We start from the raw sequence: 9,428 nt of genomic DNA, 5'->3' as shown, positions 1-9,428 counted from the left end.
CTCTTGACAGTTTTCAGGGATGGACAGTCCACAGCTTCTCTACGTAGCCTGTTCCAAGACTTATAACGCGTATCTCCAATGTGTATCTCATTCAGTTATTTTATATTTACAAGCTTCTTTTATTCCCACTGATATTGAGGTTAATCCAAAGTTGCTTTGCCGGCTTCAGAAAAGTTGAAAACTGTCTGAAAGGGGACATAAGAAGAAGCATTTTTCTTTAATTGTATCAAATCCACTCCACTGAGATCCAAGGATTAATATATGAGGGCCTAGCACTCAGAAGGAATAGTACTTTACTTACAGAGTTGTTCCACTGAAATTTATCATCTGACCTTCTCTCTGTTAAAAAAAGCCCTTAAATTGCTTCAGTGGGAATGTAAATTACTATATAACAGAGGTGGTTGGCATCTTTTCAGATAAAGTAATATTCCAATCCATCTGAGTTACTTCGTATGTAAGTGGCCTATCTAGTTAAGAGAGGTAGTTAGCTGTATTAGTCTGAAGTCCCGCAGACAGTAGGGCAGAGATGCACTTTACAGACTAAATCAGAGATGCAGAAGCTTTCTCACTTCATCAGATGCTGTGAAAGGACATGCAAAGAGCAAGCTATCAAATAGCATCCGACAAAGTGAGCTCAAAAGCTTGCACTATATGTCTCTGATTTTAGTTAGCCTCTAAGATCATTTATACATGTACTTTTTTGTCCTGCGATACACCAGCGATCCGCTGCTTCGGAGCAGACTCAATTAATCGAGTCTGCTCCGCATGAGAGCTGAGGTGAACTGTGCTGTGCTGCGTGCAGTTGTGTAAGCGGCAAAATGCCCAGCACGCAGAAAATGGCAGCGGTGTGCTTTTGAACTAAAGTACCTCTGATGTGTTTTAGTTCAAAAGTGCACCACCGCCGTTTTCTCAGAACATTTTGCTGCTTATACAACTGACAGCATCGCAGTGCCAGGCCTTTTCAAAGTGCCCGGTGCTTCAGCACTTACATATGTAAAAATACCCGAGGGGTCTACCTACCCTGGATACAAAAGACAGGGAAGCGAAGGAGGGAGGGGAGATGGGGAATGAGGGGCACAGCTGGGAGAGGCAAATGAATGATAAACCTGCAGGGACAAAAGGGTCACAAAAACTAATCCAGGTTAATGGAATCTGTAGTCCCTGTCTAGACCATACATAACATAATGCAGTTGGTGGATGATTTCTTGTTTTGCCATTTCAGGTTATTTTTTAAAGTTTTGTTTTCTAAGAACAGCTACCCTGAGGTCAGCGATGGAGTGCCCAAGCAGATGAAAGTGTTTTGCCACCGGCTCGTGTGTGTTTCATTTTTACATGCTGGGATTGCCCCCTCTCTCCAATGTATACAGCAGAGGGACACTATAAGCAGGAGATAGTGTATATGCCGTTGGTAGAAGTACAGGTGAATGAACCTTTGATGATGTAATCCATGTTATTTGGTCTCGTGATGACATGGTCTATATTGATGAAAAGGCACAGCTTGTATTTGGATCCGTTGCACGGCCCGGTGCCTTACTGAGAATAGGAGATATGTAGCTTGTTGCTGGAGAGAGGCTGTCTCGACCCCAAGACAGGTCTGTCCCTGTAAAAGGGTAAGAGGGGGCAGCTAGCCCTGTTGAATAATTGCAACTATGGGGAAACTGCTGAGGGAAGTGACTCACTGGGAGTTTAACAACCCTAGAGAGGAGGGCAGAGAGGGTCTGTGAAGGAAAAGTTCGGAGAGAAGGAGCCAGTTGTGAATAAAACAACTTGCTACAGTGATAGGCCAGAGGCTGCTGTGTGGGAGCCATAGCCAAAGTGGTTCCTCTCTGAGGGCCTGTGATAGAGCATCTGGGTTTGATTTTTGGTTTGCTTATTTGTCTATTGGTTTAAAGTACTGTGTGAGCTGGGAGGAGTGGCTTAAGAGCTTCTATGGGAGGAAACCCACCTGCTGGAGTCAGCAGGCTAAACAACCCACTTACAGTCATAGTTTCATAGACGTTAGGGGTGGAAGGGACCTTAGAGATCATCAGGTCCAGTTCCCCTGCACTTAGGCAGGGAAAGACTGTTGGGGTAAGATCCCATCAAGACACCTTTTGAAGTTCACTAGGGTGGATGACTGTACCGCCTCTGGGGAAGCCTGTTCCAAACCGTCGGCACTTGACTTGTAAAGAAGTTTTTCCTTATGTGCAGTCTGACGCGATCTTCAATCAGTTTGTACTCATTGTTTCTTGTCCTCCCCTGGGGGGCCTTGGTGAACAGATACTGCAGGGGAGGACAAGAAACAATGGGCACATTGAGTTAAGTGAGCATATTCAAGACAGGGTGTCCCTGACTCATTAATGAGGTCCCACACTGGTGGGGGGCCTGGCTACATAGAGTTCCTTGCAAGATAGGGGCCAAAAGGGTGCATTCAGCATCTGCTAGCATCTTGTGACAAAAGAACAGCAGAATCTGCACTTTTACTTTCCACGATAAAATTAAACAAACATCACTCCATTCTTACTGCCTAAATTATTGGCTGATTTGCACCGAGGTCTTCTTAATGGAGAGAGGAGTCACTTCTCTCCGCAAATATTCCACATTTGCCAGCCCTCATTCTAGTGATGAGCTTTTTATCTCCCTGCTAATAGATCTGGGGTAGTCATGGACATAGCCAAGACTCTGTCTCCACAAAAGAGCTGTGTAGTAAGCAGAGTGAGAACTCCCAGGGGGCCAGGTAAAAGTGTTTCTGCAGTGCTCCAGTCTTAACTACACAGGAACGGGAGATGGAGAAGTGAGGGAGGAACTATTTTGATTAGCTGTCCTTCATTCAGAGGACAGGGAAATAGGGAAGTAATAACGATCATTTTAATATGATAATTCCAAGAAATTATCTTATGTAAACATGCTGTAGTCAGCAATGCCCTTGGCACAATTTAGACTGAAACTGGTTATAGTAAAATATATCTCCTGGCAAGTTTGCTACCAAGGAGAGCTTAGAAAGTGATGGGATTCCAGAGGAAGTCAAAAGATTTGTTTCTTATACATTTATGTAAAATATCTATTGAAGTCCTCTGTAAATGGTTGGAGATACAGAACTCTTTGGAACAAATTCATATGGGCCAAAAATCTTAAGCCAATTCTGGGACTATTACTGAATTTTTATTGCAATTTAAAGTAGTCATCCAGTCTATAGTTTAACCCAGGATGGCAAGTAATTCATGACTACAAAATAAAGAGTGATTAATATGCCCAGTGGAAATAATCTACTTCTTTTAAATTACCACTACCCTCTGCCCATAGAGGCAGCTATTAGTACCCAACTTTATTGGAACCTAGGTCACCTCACTGAAGTGGGAGGGCCTTAGGTCTCCTGCCTAGGTTGAGCTATTTGAGGATGTGTAGGTTGAGGTGTTTGAGCCAAAACTTTTTGGAGGAGGGCAGGTCAGCCTTAGTATTCATTCCAGATGGAGTACTCAGTACAAAACATGGCTGTTAGTCTGTTTATTGAGCTGGCTGGGATGGCTGGCAGTTAGCAGCTTCATTAATCAGTAATGGATTTAATATCAGGGTATCAGAAAGGATATCATTCATGCCACTTATTGTGGGTTGGGGGAAATAGATAGAAAGTCATGGTCAGTTGGTGTTCCAGAAGGCCACAGCGTTTCTTTGTCCTTGTTCTTCTTTACCTATTCTGGGAGACTAGGGAGAGGCTGTAATCATCCCTATATCTTATATGGGGCATAAAAAATGGAGGAAGACATGGCACCCTTCTTTCTCATGGTATATGTGCAGGGACATAGTCATATTCTTTATGAATACTGCATATTTCTCAAGAGGAAAACTTGGTCAAATGTATCGCTGGTGTAATGTTAGTAGAGTTATCCAAAGATGAATTTAACCTATTACATGATTATGAGCTCTTTACTTGCATCTCCTATAAAAGAGCTGTATTTCAGGTTTCCTACATAATGCTCTGTAATTTACCTTGTTATTTAATTTCTGCCATTCTTCCAGTCCTCCAGCTTTGCAAAAGCGAAGATATTTTCAAAAGCATGGCTTATGAGGAAAGGCTCAAAAAACTAGGGTTATTTAGTTTGGAGAAGAGAAAATGGAAGGTGCATTTGATAACAGTCTTCAAATACCTGATGGTGATTACAAAGAGAATGGTGACAGTTTTCTTTGTCCCTGAAAAGACAAGAGTAAGACCAATGGCTTCAATCTACAGCAGAGGAGGTTTAGGTTGGAGACTGCAAGGAACTTTCTTACTATAGCGGTGATTAAGTATCAGGCTATTTAAGGAACAGGCTGGAATGGTTTAGTTAGGGATGCTCCTGTCTTGAGCAGAGGCATGGATTATATGAGCTCATGAGGTCCCTTTCAGCCCTACTTTCCTATGATCCTATGATCTTGTTATGAAGAGGAGGGCATCTCCCTTTACTAGTTTCAGGATGAAGTGAGATGATAACTTATTAATTGTGGAGTAAATACAACAGGTACAAAATGCAAGATATTACTTTGTGTAAAATTTTTAAAATTGTCAAGATGACTTAGGAATTTAATGTTGAGCCTCGAATGTGTAAATTACTTTTTAAAATTTGAAAATTTTACTTGACCTTGCAGGAACTTAGTTTCTTACTAAGTTAAATTCATTTAAATTTGCTCAGATCCAGAAAACTGATTCATTATCATTACCTTTGACATGTGCAGTGCACAACATGACTTTACCTGCACTCCTGGTTATGCTAGGCTGCAAATGTGCATGACAAACACTACCTAACTATAAAGGAGCAAAATCCTAGGCAAGTTGCTCACTTGATGACACACAGATGATTCTCTTTGTAGTCAGTTATGTGCTCTTTGTTGCTACTAGAAATTATTGTGTATATTTGCAAAGAGTATTTTATACAAATAAATGCATTGTTTTAATAACGTAGAAAAAAGCATCAATTTTACCTTTAGAAATGACTAATTAGTTATTTACCAGTAATCGGCAGTTGTTTCCTACCATGCAGCCAATTATTTAGGTTGCTAATTTGAAAGTTTGACTGTCCCCAGAATTTAGCTGGTATTATTGGATTAATGTTTACATTGTACCATGTTTCAGCGGGATTGGAAATGTCTAATTATAACATGTTTTATTCCTTTCTGAATTAACACATTGTATATGGGCACCTCCAAAACCAACCACATCAAGACGCAATATGAAGAACTGTATGGTAACACTGTCTAAGAAAACAGGGATTCCTACTTTGTTTGCTTGGTCTCATTTTTTTTATATTTTGCATTTCTTACTGTTTGGCCCAATTTCATTAAATTTAATCTGTGAAGAATTTTAAAGATTTTGAGCCGGGGCACCCTAATTTGACTGCTATTTACCATTTGCATTTTCATTCTGGATGAGATGCACTGGGTTTTTACATTACTTCAATAAATGTTTTTAATATAGAGTTCCTTTCAGATCTGTCTTCTCCCAAATAGTTTTGAAAAAAAATCTGTAGAAGTTCCTCTCAACCACTTTAGGCAACATATCCAACAGGTCCTTTAAAAGAACAGAGCTGCTATAGCTGTCATCTTAAGGCTCTTGTTCCTATAATACCATGGGCTGTTGGATTGTAAAAATAAATTATAAATAAAAATAGGGCCTGCTTTTTTGTTCTTTACAGGAGCACCTACCCATTGCCGCTTCTGGTAAGAACAATTTATAAGCAGTGGATTAAGCAGGAGCTGCAGCCAGAAAACCCAGGGAGGAGTGCTCTTTTATGGATAAGTGGGCAAGACTAGTGGAGGACACGCCATGATTACACCAAAGACAGGACAAGATCTTAGTTTGTAAGAGCTGCGCTACTACAAATGTGATTTCTGGTCAATCTAGTCAAATGGGACCGAAGTTCTAGCACAACATTCAGGCTCCTGCATGGTTGTAGCTGTTACTTGGTGTATATAGTCTTTCCTGTAATCCCTTAAATGTTCCATATTGGAGAGGGTCTAAAACATTTTCTGGAATGTCAGTAAAACTCCAGGTTCAGTCCAAGTTCGAAGTGAAATTTTGGGTAGGCTCTTATTTTATCCAAATCATTTCAACATTTCTTAGCTAAACTGATCAATCCTTGAGCACTGTTTTTAGGATTGCCATCAGCCCTGTCTCTCTCTTCATTCAGTCCTTCAATTTTGGCATTTGTAGAACGTAAATAAAAGACACATTTAACTGCTTACATTTTTATAAGGACATTTTAAAAATTTACTTTCCTAAAAGCAAAATGTAAAATATATTTTTGAGTCTTTTGTACTTCACATTTAGTCCATTTGTTACAGGAGATTTTGGAAAGTTTTCAAGGTTGGTCTGATTGCTGATTTAAGTAACTGAAGCCCAGTGACTTTGAGGTAGCATAAATCAGGTCAATGTACAATTCTTTTGAAAATCACACTTATTTATCTATTTCTTAGAATTTTAGTTACTTTTCTGTCTACTTTTATTATCTCATCATTTCTGTGGGTCCATTGTGTTTACTAAAATGACAAATTTTATGTTAAAAAATCATCATCAATGGTAAAAGAAAAGAGGATATAAAAACTGAGAAGGTATTTTAAACAAATCATGAATCTGAATAAATTGCAATAAAAACAACATACAATGGCAGGATATTCAGGGTAATATGAGACCAACAGTTATCACACAGATGAAATTGATCCTTTATATTACTTAGGTTAGCAATAGGTGTTTTTAATACTTTATCCTTTTTTTACTGTAGCTTTATGTAAGTCTTTTTGTGAAGAAAACAAGGTAGAATCCTACATTTTGCAAGCAATCCTGATGAGCGTGCCCTTTCATCAGGATGATGTACTTCACTGCTGCTAAATCTCTTCCCAAAGTGCAATATTTTGTTCAGTTTGTTTTTTTAAAAAAATGCAGCTCTCTTAGGCTCTAGCTCATAGATACCATACATTGTAGGGCAACTCAAGCCTTCCAAAGTGAGAGTTGGCATTTTACACCAGACCTATTACAGGTATGTAGATGTGATGCAAGGATGATGAAATGGGGCCTCACTGCTATTCTTAGCTTACATTTACTTACGAAAAGACAGCACAGAGAGAAGGTTGTATCTTTTTTGCACAGATCAGTATACAGTACTGTTCTGTGATGAAAACCAGTCCCTCGAATGAAACCAGTGGGTTCTATGTTTTTTTCTCTTTTACTGATGTCAGTATTGAGCTTGACCATTTTCTAAATAAAGCTTTCCTCTGATACATTGCAGGCTCATTCTGAGATCTGAAGGACAAGTTCATTTCCCACCTTCTCTGTATCATAATTGTCAATGACAATTCTAAGTCAAAATTTGCCTGAAAATTGTAGTTCAACAAGCCAACTGGAAGCTAATGGACTTGACAGGCACACCTGAGTGATGACAACTGGTTGCAGAGGTATAATCAAGGACAACACTGTGTTGGTAAAACCTTTATTACTAGTGGGTGATACATGGGATAAAGAAAGTTAGTTTGATTGTCTGAGCCTAGACTGAATTTACAGAGCTGATGCTTTGGAAAAAAACCCTTTTTACTTGTGAACTGAGAAAATTTTACCTGATACAGAGGGTAAGATTCAGGGCAGAAGCACATATAAGCAAATGTGCCACATGGATACTTGCTCACAAATTTCCCCTTTTGAGTATAGACCACAGTGTTTTTTTCTAACTAAATTTTCTACCTATGAGTCACAGAGCATGGAATGGATGAATTTCAGAGCATTAGAGTGGGTTTTGTGAAGCTGCTGGCTTCTTATGTATATAGGTCCTGATCCTACAACTGTGAGGGAGCTTGTGTGCTCAGGGAGTTTCTCCAGAGATCGTAGGAATCCTTACAGGGTTTGACTATGTAGATCTAGTTGCAGGAGACCAAAAAATTCATGTCCTTCCTCAGAAGCTGTGGAACTGGGCAACTGCTTTTCAAGAGTGGGAAACTATAAGGCTGTACAGATGCTGGACAGAATCTGCATCTTTGTGCAGAACATATGATCACAACATTCTGCATACTGTGCAGGGTCAGGGTCTGCAGAGAGTGACAGTACACAGCGTGTTTCTGAACACCAAGAACACTTTGCTTCATTAAAGTATTCATACTTAGATACAAAGCTTAACATGACTCAGAAAACTTCTACAGAATATAAAACTGAATAACCTAACCAAGAGGGAAAGTATTTCCAGAAGACAAACAAACCAGACTATTAGTGAGGTATTAAGATATTTAACAAATCAGTGTTTTTTGGAGAAAGCTTGAATTGACCAGCTTTGTGCTTTTGCATTAGGATGTTGCTATAACATAGAAATAGATGTCACCAACTGAACTGGATCAGCTGTGTTGGGATCTGTCCCAACACAGCTGATCCACTTCATTGACTGAAATGCATGTTGCCTATTGACTTGCCCATCAATACTACAGGACAACAGGTGACGTGTTCTCCCGGGGCTTGAGAGGCTGGGTCCTGTGCACACTAGGAATTACTGCACAGTATTGGGCCCCTCAACCTCTGGGAGCACCTGACTGGCGTTTCCTACTTACAGAGATGTAGCCTGGGGATCTCTGGTGCATGTCTGGGTAAGCAGGAAAGTCACAGTTCCTCTGCTTACCAAGATGCACCCTGAGTAGGCACTCCCAGGGCTTGTGGAGCCCAATCCTGCACAGGAATTCCTGGGTGCACAGGATTGGGTTCCTCAAGCCCCCAGAGGTGTCTAGAGAGTGCAGGCAGCTCCAGCCTGCTGGTGCTCTCATGCTATAAAATAAACAGTCACCCACTATTAAACAGCAGCAAAAATTGATACATACCAGGTTTGTCATGGTCACAAACTTTGGGCTTTTATGGCATGACAAAGGGGGCATGGACATTTGTCAGCTTAACCTTTGTGCTGCCATTAAAATGTTTATGGCAGCACAAAGACAGCAAAAGTTGATGTCTGTTTCCACCCACTGATATAAATCTCAGGCCAACAATACTACTTTCTGCTTAAGCACATGGTAGCAAATAAAGTTTTTCATAACACTGATCAAAGAATTCTCTTGTAGCCACCTACAGTCCCCGGCATGAACACCTTGTACACATTGTTAATGACCTCCAACCCTTCTTGGACAATGATAACTATCTCCAGGGAGCCATGGGGGACAAGCCTGTACTGTGTAAATCATTCTCCCAACCTCAAACAATATATCTCCAGCAACAGACTATGTAAGTCCTATTCTCACCAAGCCACCAGCTCTAGAGTCAGGTGGCAACTGTGTCCCTTAACAACACAGATCACACCATCACTTGCAGCCTAGAGCGATGGAGCAGGTGCCATGTGCAGCACAGCCTCAGAATGGCCATGTGCCATGCTGCCGCTCCAGGGCTACGTTGTATGCAACAACTGCTTTAGGACTCTGGGACCACACTGTACATGGTGCCCACTCCAGCCCACATC

The sequence above is a fragment of the Gavialis gangeticus genome, unplaced genomic scaffold, assembly GCF_001723915.1.
Source record: "Gavialis gangeticus isolate Ggan-Ray unplaced genomic scaffold, GavGan_comp1, whole genome shotgun sequence".
NCBI lineage: Eukaryota > Metazoa > Chordata > Crocodylia > Gavialidae > Gavialis > Gavialis gangeticus.
This window is presented reverse-complemented; position numbering follows the sequence as displayed.